The sequence below is a fragment of the Humulus lupulus genome, chromosome 3, assembly GCF_963169125.1.
Source record: "Humulus lupulus chromosome 3, drHumLupu1.1, whole genome shotgun sequence".
In the NCBI taxonomy this organism is placed as follows: domain Eukaryota; kingdom Viridiplantae; phylum Streptophyta; class Magnoliopsida; order Rosales; family Cannabaceae; genus Humulus; species Humulus lupulus.
Genome location: NC_084795.1, coordinates 87,918,139 through 87,928,161, shown reverse-complemented (window position 1 = coordinate 87,928,161; position 10,023 = coordinate 87,918,139). Strand labels below are relative to the sequence as shown.

Genomic DNA, 10,023 nt, shown 5'->3' with positions numbered 1-10,023 from the left:
TGATGATTATGAGGCTGTGGTTCATCATTTCAGAGGCTACATGGACAACTCTAGTTCAGCTAATGGTTCATTTAATGCACAGTGTATGGAGTTTGGGAATTGTCTGGATATTGAGTTGCAGCTGCGGTTGACTAGGGACTTTGGGAAATCTGATGTTAAGAAGGCTCTCCTTAGCATTCCAGGCGTTAAAAGCCTAGGGCCGGATGGATTTGGGTTTGAATTTTATAAAACAATGTGGCTGGATATTGGGGATAGTATATCAGATGTGGTTCTGGGATTCTTTCGAGATGGCAAAATTCCTGAGGCTCTCAATGAAACAGTGCTTGCTTTGGTTCCTAAAACTGATTCACCTAGCCGAGCAGTCGACTACAGGCCCATAGCTTGCTGCAACACATTATATAAGTGCATCTCAAAAATGATTTGCAGTAGACTATCGGAGGCTCTCCTTCATTTGATAAGTCAAAACCAAGGTGCATTTGTTAGAGGGAGATTGTTAGCACATAATATTCTTATATTTCAAGACTTGATTAAGAACTACAATAGGAAGAATTCTTCCCCAAGATGTGCTCTAAAGATTGACTTGAGCAAGGCCTATGACACAGTAGACTGGTGCTTTCTAGAGAGATTACTGATCGGTTTTCGATTCCCTAACCGATTCATTCATTGGGTGATGGTTTGTCTTCGTGGCACCTCTTATGTCCTTATGATGAATGGTAGAATGCAGGGGGGTTTAGGGGAGTTAAGGGTCTTCGCCAGGGGGACCCTATATCTCCTTTGCTATTTGTTTTGATTATGGAATATCTTACGAGGTTGCTTCAACTAGGTGCTCAACAACAAGAGTTTAGATATCACCCTCTGTGTAAAGGCCTTAAGATCATAAATCTCTGCTTTGCTGATGACTTAGTGATATTTTGCAAAGCTAATAGTGGCTCAGTTCAGGTGGTTAAGCAGGTGTTTGAGGAGTTTTGTAACATCACTGGTCTGAAGGCTAACATCAGTAAATCTCAAGTGTTTTTTGGAGGGGTTTCAGCTGCTGTTAAGAACCAGCTTCTTCTGATAGTTCAGCTTGATGAGGGAACTTTGCCTCTTAAGTATCTAGGGATACCTATGCGGCCAACTAAATGGAAAATGGCTGACTGTGGTGAGATTCTTAAAAAAATCAAGCTTAGACTTCACACCTGGGCTAGTAGACATTTATCATATGCAGGGCGGACTCAATTGATCACTTCTGTTCTGTTGGGGCTGCGCAATTATTGGATGAACATATTCTTGCTCCCTCAAAGCATTGTCAAAGAAGTAGATAAACTTTGCTTGTGGTTTCTTTGGGGCAATAATGGTACAAGAAGTAATTTTCATCTCACTTCTTGGTCCTCAGTCTGTTTGCCGAAAAGATTTGGTGGGTTAAGTTTCGGTGAAGGAACCAAGTGGGACAAAGCAATGTTAGCCAAATATATCTGGGCTATTAATCTTCAACCTGAAACTCTTTGGGTGAAATGGATCAACACAGTGTATTTAAAAGGCCAAAGCTTCTGGCAGTACAATCTTAAGGTGGATACCAGCTGGTATTGGCGCAAACTTTGTATGTTGCGTGATGTGTTTACTCAAAAAGATATTGATGTAGCTGTTAGACATGGGAGATTTAAAGTTGGTGTGCTGTATATGAATTGCATCCAGCAAGACCCGATTAGGTACCATCATTTTGTCTGGAACAGAACTAGTGTGCCAAAGCATAGATTTATCACTTGGCAAGCGGTGAATGGGAAGTTATTAACTCGAGACCATCTGCACAGAGTGCTTGTGCAGCTTAATAGCCTCCTCTGCCCAGTATGTGAGCTTGATACAAAAAATCATGACCATCTTTTCTTTGACTGTAATTTTTCTTAGAAGGTAGTCCAGCAAATCCAACGTTGGCTGGGGTGCACTTGGCCTTTGAATTTCAGTGCTTGGTCTCGGTGGATTGAAAATATGAGGAGAGATGTTATAGTTGCGCTTGTGGCGGCTGTCTTCTCAGCGACGGTGTATTACATTTGGTATAATCGTAATTCTTGTTATGTTAATCACTTTTCTTATAGTGTCAATTGTATAGTTGATATGATTAAAAAGGACATTAGCTACAGATGTAATTGCTTTACTCAAAGGAAGTTGACAGGCAAAGAGTTGGTTTTTGTGAGGAAATTATCTTCTATGTAATGTTGTTGTTCCTTCTCAGTGAATGCTTTGGCTTGTAATTTGTCTGTGATTAATAAAGTTTTTCTTTCTTGATAAAAAAAAAATATGTATTAATATTTATAAAAAGAAATATTTAACTTTCATTTAAATTATGACTATTTTATTGGGAAATGGTGCATTAAAAATAAGAAAAAGAAAAGAAACAAAGAAAATGAAAAATTTAAGAGCAAAAATATATAAGTTAGCATTTTTGTAATAAAAAACCTAAAATATTTAGCCCAAAGACCCACCAGACTTGCACAGCCCAACATAATAGTCCACTCAGATTTGGACACGTGTCGCCCAAAATTGTAATGAGAAATTTTACATTTTATGCATCATAGAGGGTGCTAATTAAAAAATATACTAGGCATAATAAAGATTTCAAAATAATGCCACTATTTGACACTCTACCCAAAATACCCTTGTCATTTTCCCCTCACTTCTCACTTCTCTCTTCACTCCTCTCTCTTCTCTCTTCCCTCTCTCTCTCCGTTCATTCTCTCTCACCTCACGTCACCACCACCCAAGGCAGCGACGCCACCACCAATACTAGTAAAACCTCCATAACTTTGACCACCTTGTATAGATAAACACAATATACCCAAACAAACATACATTTTGATGATTCTTTGAGTAAAAATCTATGGGAAATTAATTGTTTCTCAAATATAATGTTGTTTCTTTAACTTAAGACACTAAGTACTGCATTTCAAACAGATCTAGTCATGATTATTGAGTTTTTTGCGTTTTTTTTTCAGATCTAAAACTCTGAAATTTGCAGAAAAGCGACATTGCTTGACGGTGGTTTGATGGTGCTCGATGCCAGCTCGATGGGGCCTTCAAAATCATAATTTTTCATGAAAAAATGACTTTGCTCGATGGTGGTTCGATAGTGGCTCGATGGTGCTCGATGCAACTCTTGCAAGAGACATAATTTTTCACTCGAGTGTTCGTTTGAAGTGATTTTTTTATTTTTGGTATTTTTTCAAAATCTACACGTTGGACATGCTAATATGCACATTTGTAAAATGTAACACTTAAAAAAAAATACAAAAATACAAACATACCTAATGTTTAAGATATGTTTTCAAGTTTTAAACTCCCCAAATGTGCATATGAGTATGTAAAACGTGTAGATCTTGAAAAAATCTCCAAAAAAAATCACCCAAAATGGACACCCGAGTGAAAAATTATGTCTCTTGCAAGAATTGCATCGAACACCATCGAGCCACTATCGAACCACCATCGAGCAAAGTCGTTTTTTCATGAAAAATCATGACTTTGAAGGCCCCATCGAGCTAGCATCGAGCACTATTGAGCAACCATTTGCTGGAGCCTTCAAAATCAAGATTTTCATGAAAAAATGACTTTGCTCGATAGTGGTTCAATTGAGGCTCGATGGTGGTCGATCCGATTATTGCAAGAGACATAATTTTTCATTCGGGTGTCCGTTTGGGGTAATTTTTTTTTTGGGTATTTTTTCAAAATCTACACGTTTGACATGCTCATATGCACATTTGGGAAGTTTAAAACTTGAAAACATACCAAAAGATGTCTTAAACATGAGGTATGTTTGCACTTTTGTATTTTTTACAAGTGTTACACTTCACAAATGTGTATATGAGCATGTCAAACATTTAGATCTTGAAAAAAATACCAAATATTAAAAAAAATACCACCCCAAACAGACACCTGAGTGAAAAATTATGTCTCTTGCAAGAATTGCATCGAGCACCATCGAACAAAGTCATTTTTTCATGAAAAATCATGATTTTGAAGGCCCCATCGAGCTGGCATCGAGCACCATCGAACCACCATTGAGCAATGTCGATTTTCTGCAGATTTCAGAGTTTCAGATTTGAAAAAAATCATAAAAAAAAACCCAAAAATCATGCCTAGATCTGTTCAAAATACAGTATTTAGTGTGGTGGTGGTGTTGGTGGTGTCGTGAGGTGAGAGGGAGAGAGAGAGAGTGAGGGAAGAGAGAAGAGAGAAATGAGAAGTGAAAATTGAGGGGAGAAATGACAAGGATATTTTGGGTAAAGTGCCAAAATATAACATTATTTTGAAATCTTTAATATATTTAGCATTTTTTTTAAATAGTAGCATTTATCAAACATACAAACTGAAATTTACCATTGTAATTAGAAATAAATAAAAAAAAATTCAAATGAAAAAAGTTGTCACTTACAACTTTACAAATTTTTAATATATATATATATAGTATTAAATGAAAAACTTGCCAATTTGAAGGATTTAAAAATAAATTAAAAAACCGTAGCAATATATATAAAATAAAATAAAATAAAAAATTAAAACGTTACTTAAACAATAAATGTTAGAGACTAATTAAATAAACAATAGATAATCACACCGGGTATTATAAGACATTAAAGTAACCTAAAAACTTTACTACTTCAATCACCAAAATAACATGTACTAAACATAATATGGTTAAAAGCTTCTAACTTAACAAATATATAAATTAATCACCTTATTTTTAATGCTGAAAACTTAAGAATCAGAAAATATATAAATCAACTAGTAAATATAATTAGATAATGCATTTAAAACCAAATGTACAGTTTTGTAGCAAAATAAAATAAATTTAAGCAATAAAGTAAACACTTTTAATGGTTGCGTTTGGTAAAATTTTTGTTTTTAAAATTTTTAAACATAAAAATAAAAATATATTTTTGTTTTATGTTTTTTTTATTTTTATAAAATAAAAATGTGTTTGGTAACTATTTTTGTTTTCTGTTTTTTTAAAATAAAAATAAAAATGTGTTTGTTAACTTTTATTTTTAATTTTTGTTTAAAAAATAAAAAATATGTTTAGTAAACATTTTTTTTTGGGACTGCAAGATTCATGAGCCCAACAGAGTCCTCTATTCTCTTTGAAAGGGGGAAAATCAAGTAAAAAAATGACTGATGTTGGCATAAATTGAGAGAGAGAGATGCACATGCATTAGGGCATTACACATGCTAATGGTCACAACTTGTGTTTTGCTACTCTTTTTTTTAATAATATAAAACCAGGGAACTGTTAAGCATCAACTGGGACCAACTTCAAAGATTATATATATATGGTATCTATATATATATATATATATATGGCAATTGAATAACACATTAAAATCCAAGAATAAAAAAGAGGGATGTTAACATTTCAGAAGAAAAAAGAGTTTATCATGATAAATAGAGTTTTGATCCCATCAAAAGGTCACATTATAATGAAAATCAAAGATGAAGCAAATTAAGAAATGGAAGATAACTTGATCTAAAAGTCTATACTAAAGAAGAGATATATATTGTGGTAAGTCCACTAAAAACATGTATTGATAGAAACACTCAAAAGTTACTTTAAAATTACACACCTTCTCGAGATCTCAACTTTCACTACTCTTATTTCAAAATGGGAGCACAACATTTCACATTATATGGTTGAAAATGATGTTATCATAATGTGTGTAAATTTTGAGAGTCACTAATATTTACTCATTTTTCAATCTTCAATAAAAGGAGATGGTATATAACAATTTCCGCCGATGCTGTTTCTCAAAAGTAGCCACCACACCATCAATGGAATCTTCCCACATTTCATGTGCTTCGATCTATGTATAAAATTCAATCAAGGGGTATTAATCACTAATGTAGACGAACACTTTATAATAACCATGCTATAAAACATAGCATAGCAGTATAAATACATGTTGACATAGCTCCATAGCAAGCCTAGCTCCTATGGCTGCCTCCTCATGGTTGTCTTTGACCTCCAAGTTGATTACCAACACACTTTTCATTAGAACATGTTCTCGAGTGTGAAGATCTGCAAAGTGATCAGATTGTGAACAAAGATAACATTCCAAGTAAAAAAAAAGTGACAACAATCATAAGGAACGACAATGACAGATTCTATAGAAACCTTTGGAGTAAACGTGTATGCACCACCAGACGACTACCTTCCAACAATAAGCTCTTTTTGAATTTGAAAATCCCCACACAAGTATCTTACAGACAGAAGTGTTTAACAATTCAAATCAAAAGGGTAGTCAGCAAAAAGACTACAAATACAAGGATACCCATTTGCACTTTGCACTTTCCAGTTCTCACTTGCAGCCCTTGATGGCAGCCATCATAGGGATCCTACAAAGTATTATACTGATATCCATTCAGCTCCTCATTGATATTCTCTCTTTTTTCCAGTCCAAATATGCTAAGTTCCCAGCTGTAATCTCAATTTACAAAAGCCTTTATCCTTTCTGAAAGTTCATATGCTTATAAAAGACTTTACTTTCATACCATACCACTCTTCTTCTTTCTTGGGGAGAACAGTAAGTTACAAGTCTGTTCACAGAACTTAATTTCAGCATAGAAAATTTTGCATACTTGCTATGCTTGTTTAAACTCCAACACCATATATTTTTAAGTTATAAACCACACCAAGATGTTATGAATCAAAGTTAATAATCTTCTTGATTGAAAAGGGCTAACCCCGTAGAACCCCCTAAGTTATTTTAGACTGCCTAAACTCTAAAGTAAAGCTCTATATTATCCTCAAACTAACTCAACATAGAAACTTGGAATCATAACAATGGCAATTGAAAATCAACAATATCCCAAGTAAGAGAAGTATTAAAATTCTCAAACAAACATCATATGTTATAAACCCACTCACCTTCAACGACCATATCAAAAACCTTTTCCTCAAACGAGAAAACGACATCAAAGCAGCCATCAGTAGCGTTATTCTGCCACCGCTGTGGTGCCATTTTGACAGCTAAGTTTCTCTTAAGCATAGGCAAAATCCCATTACGCTTATAGCTGAATGGAAGTTCAAGAAAAAAGAAATCATAAACAAAAAAATCCCTAAAATTTAAAGAAATTAAGAACAAAGAAAGAGACTTTACAGTTCGGGATCTTTGCGGCGAAGATCGTCGTACATCTGCTTGTAGGGAGTTCTAAAATCGTAGACATTGGGTTCTCAGAGAGAAGGATCGGGAAGCTTGACATGGGCACCGGTGCCGTAAGAGCAGACGTCGAAGCCTTGCCTCTTGAGGAGGGCGAGAGCCTCCATGCTCCGGTTCTGGTTCAACGAACACATTACTTTTCAATGGCACTGACCTAAAATTGAAAATGACAGAAAATCATACCTTAATAATAGAAATCGTCATTACTGGGTCAGTTGATTGAGGAAGGTGAAGAAGAAGCCATTACTTGACGAGGGTGAGGAAGACTAGAGAGTCGAAATACGTTTTAATATTTTTTAAAAGCTTCAAAATTATGTTTTCAAAATTTAATTAATTTTGATTTTAAATTAAAAAAAATAAAAACAAAATTGTATTACCGAACGTGTTTCCAAACCATATTTTCATATTTTTAATTAAAAAAATAAAAATTCATTTTTTTAAAGGTTACTGAACAAGCCCAATACTAGTTAAAATAAATTATAATTCTTACAAAATGTAGCGTTGAGAGAAGGTTTGATCCCATTCGATGGAGATGGTATATGCTATCATGTTTCCAGACTTAGGATAATGATTGTCCATCCTCTAGAAAAAATGGGTTGGGTTCTCTTACTGATATCGGGGGGTTTTTAGTTTCTTTTCCCAATTATATTCGTGATGTTATATAATCTGAGATTATTTGATAATATTCCCTTGAGGAGCTTTTAAAAAAAATCAAAACCAAAATGTTTAAAAACATGAACATGAACATAAAAATGAAATATTTTGCTTCGACATTAAGAGGTCATCATCATTTGTTTCAGGAAGACATTGCAGATTTATCCTTCTTTTTCATTCTCTTCGCCGCTCGTGATTGATAGAAGGGATGCACCAACTTTTTCTTTGTCATGACCAGTCGTGGCGGTGGGGTTGTGTTTTGCATTGCAGAGGTGGACATACATAGTGGTCTTCCATGGACACTTGTTGGGTGGAACATATTTGGGCTTATATTAACACTTGTTGGGTTGTTAGATAGATGTTTGTTGTATTAGCCCATATAATTAGTGATCTATAGTTAATGAGCTTAACATCTGTGTGAAGTCTAGTTGAAGAAAAAGTGTGGGCTTTCTAATTGACTGAAGCCTTTGATGAGGAAGCCCATCCCAACTAGGATTATGTAGCTAAGTCCCTCCTTAACTCTATAAATACATATTATCTCATCACAATTGTATGTTGGCAGTATTTGATTGATCTATCTGATCTGCTTCTGATTTAGAGATCTAAGGAGGAAGACTTAGTTGGTTAGTATTGCACTACCAAATCACAGTTATTGCTATGGAAGAATCATGTATGTGTTCTTAATTATTTTTTAAATTTCTCATTGTATTCTAAATTATATATAATGTTATATCCTGGTGTTTTATGAATTTTTAACATGTGGTATTAGTTTGCCTATTGTATATGATTTAAGATCTATATTTTGTTTAACCATTAATTAATACATGTTAAATTTTCTCTAATTACATATTAATCTCGTTATTATTTTATGTTGAATTTTTAAAGTTCGATCCTAAAACATTAGGGCTTTTATTCCTCATGAAATTATCTTTCTATTGATATATTTTATGCTAAATTTCGCTTAGTAATCTATGAGAATTTCATGTTTAAAGTTTTAGGGTTTTACATAAAATTATTATGAACTTAATTCAATAATTTTTTAATTTAGTGGTTTAAATCTGAAATTGATTAGTAATTTGTAGTTATACATAGATTATAAAGTTTAAGCTTCGTTTAATTTTATGTATGAACGACTTTTATATATTCATTTTAAAGCTTTTACCTTGTTATTATTTTTGAACATTCTAGCATTGGATCTACTTATTTTTCTTGTTTCCACTAAATTAAACTCCATAAATATATTAGAAATTTCATTCCAATTAAAACCCCCCACAATTCCTATCGAATTCAAGCATTTTTTGGCCGGAAATCCACTTCCGACCCGGTTGAACAGAACCGGGTCACGCGACCCACCTCAAGACCCGACTGGAGGTTGAAGACATCCTTCTAGTGCGAAGCCCACTCTCGACAGCGGAGAGTGGGCGCGAGTGCGGCACTTTCGAGCAACGTTTTTCGACGATTTTTTTTCTTCCAAATTCATTAGAATTTAATTTATGATTTTTTGGTATTTTTTAATTAATTTTTTGACATCAGAAAATAATTCTTATTAAATTATTACTATTTCGGCAGTTAGAAATCTTAATAAATATTTTTGTCCTATATTTTACAAACTTTAAATCATAGAATTTTTTTTTGGATATTTTCTCCATCTATTAGACATAGTCACTCTCTTAGTTTGACTTATCTAGTTGATGTACTTTCCACCATCACTTTTTTCTTTTATCTTAATTCAAATTCTTCCATTATTTGTTGTTCTAATAAAAAAAACATTTGATTGTTTAAATATCAAAATAATGTGTTATGGTGGACACTTTATTTTGATTTTCAAAATATATTTATGACCAATTTTTTTTGGGGAATTTGGTTGAGAATATTATAATTATCATCACCAAAGTAATTTAATTATATTCATTTTCAATGATTGTTTTATCGCCAAATTTCATCAATTTATAGAAAATATTTTTTTTTGGTTAATTAATATGTATAGTTACTTGCCCAAAGGAGGTAGTTACATATATTAGTTAGATTTCCATGAAGTGTATTAATGATATATTGACACGTTTAAAATTATTTGTCCAAAGGTAATAATTTTTATGTATTTATTTATTGTTGTTTTTTTGGTTTGAACTAATGTATATTTCTTAAGAGATTATTTGCCCAAAGGTAATAAATTTTTAATTTATATATA

General features: G+C 33.2%; 1 pseudogene; it reads right to left on the bottom strand.

Moving 5' to 3' along the window:
• Positions 1-5,487: 5,487 nt before the first annotated feature.
• Positions 5,488-7,803, bottom strand: LOC133822934 (uncharacterized; annotated as a pseudogene).
• Between the last annotated feature and the right edge of the window lie 2,220 nt (positions 7,804-10,023).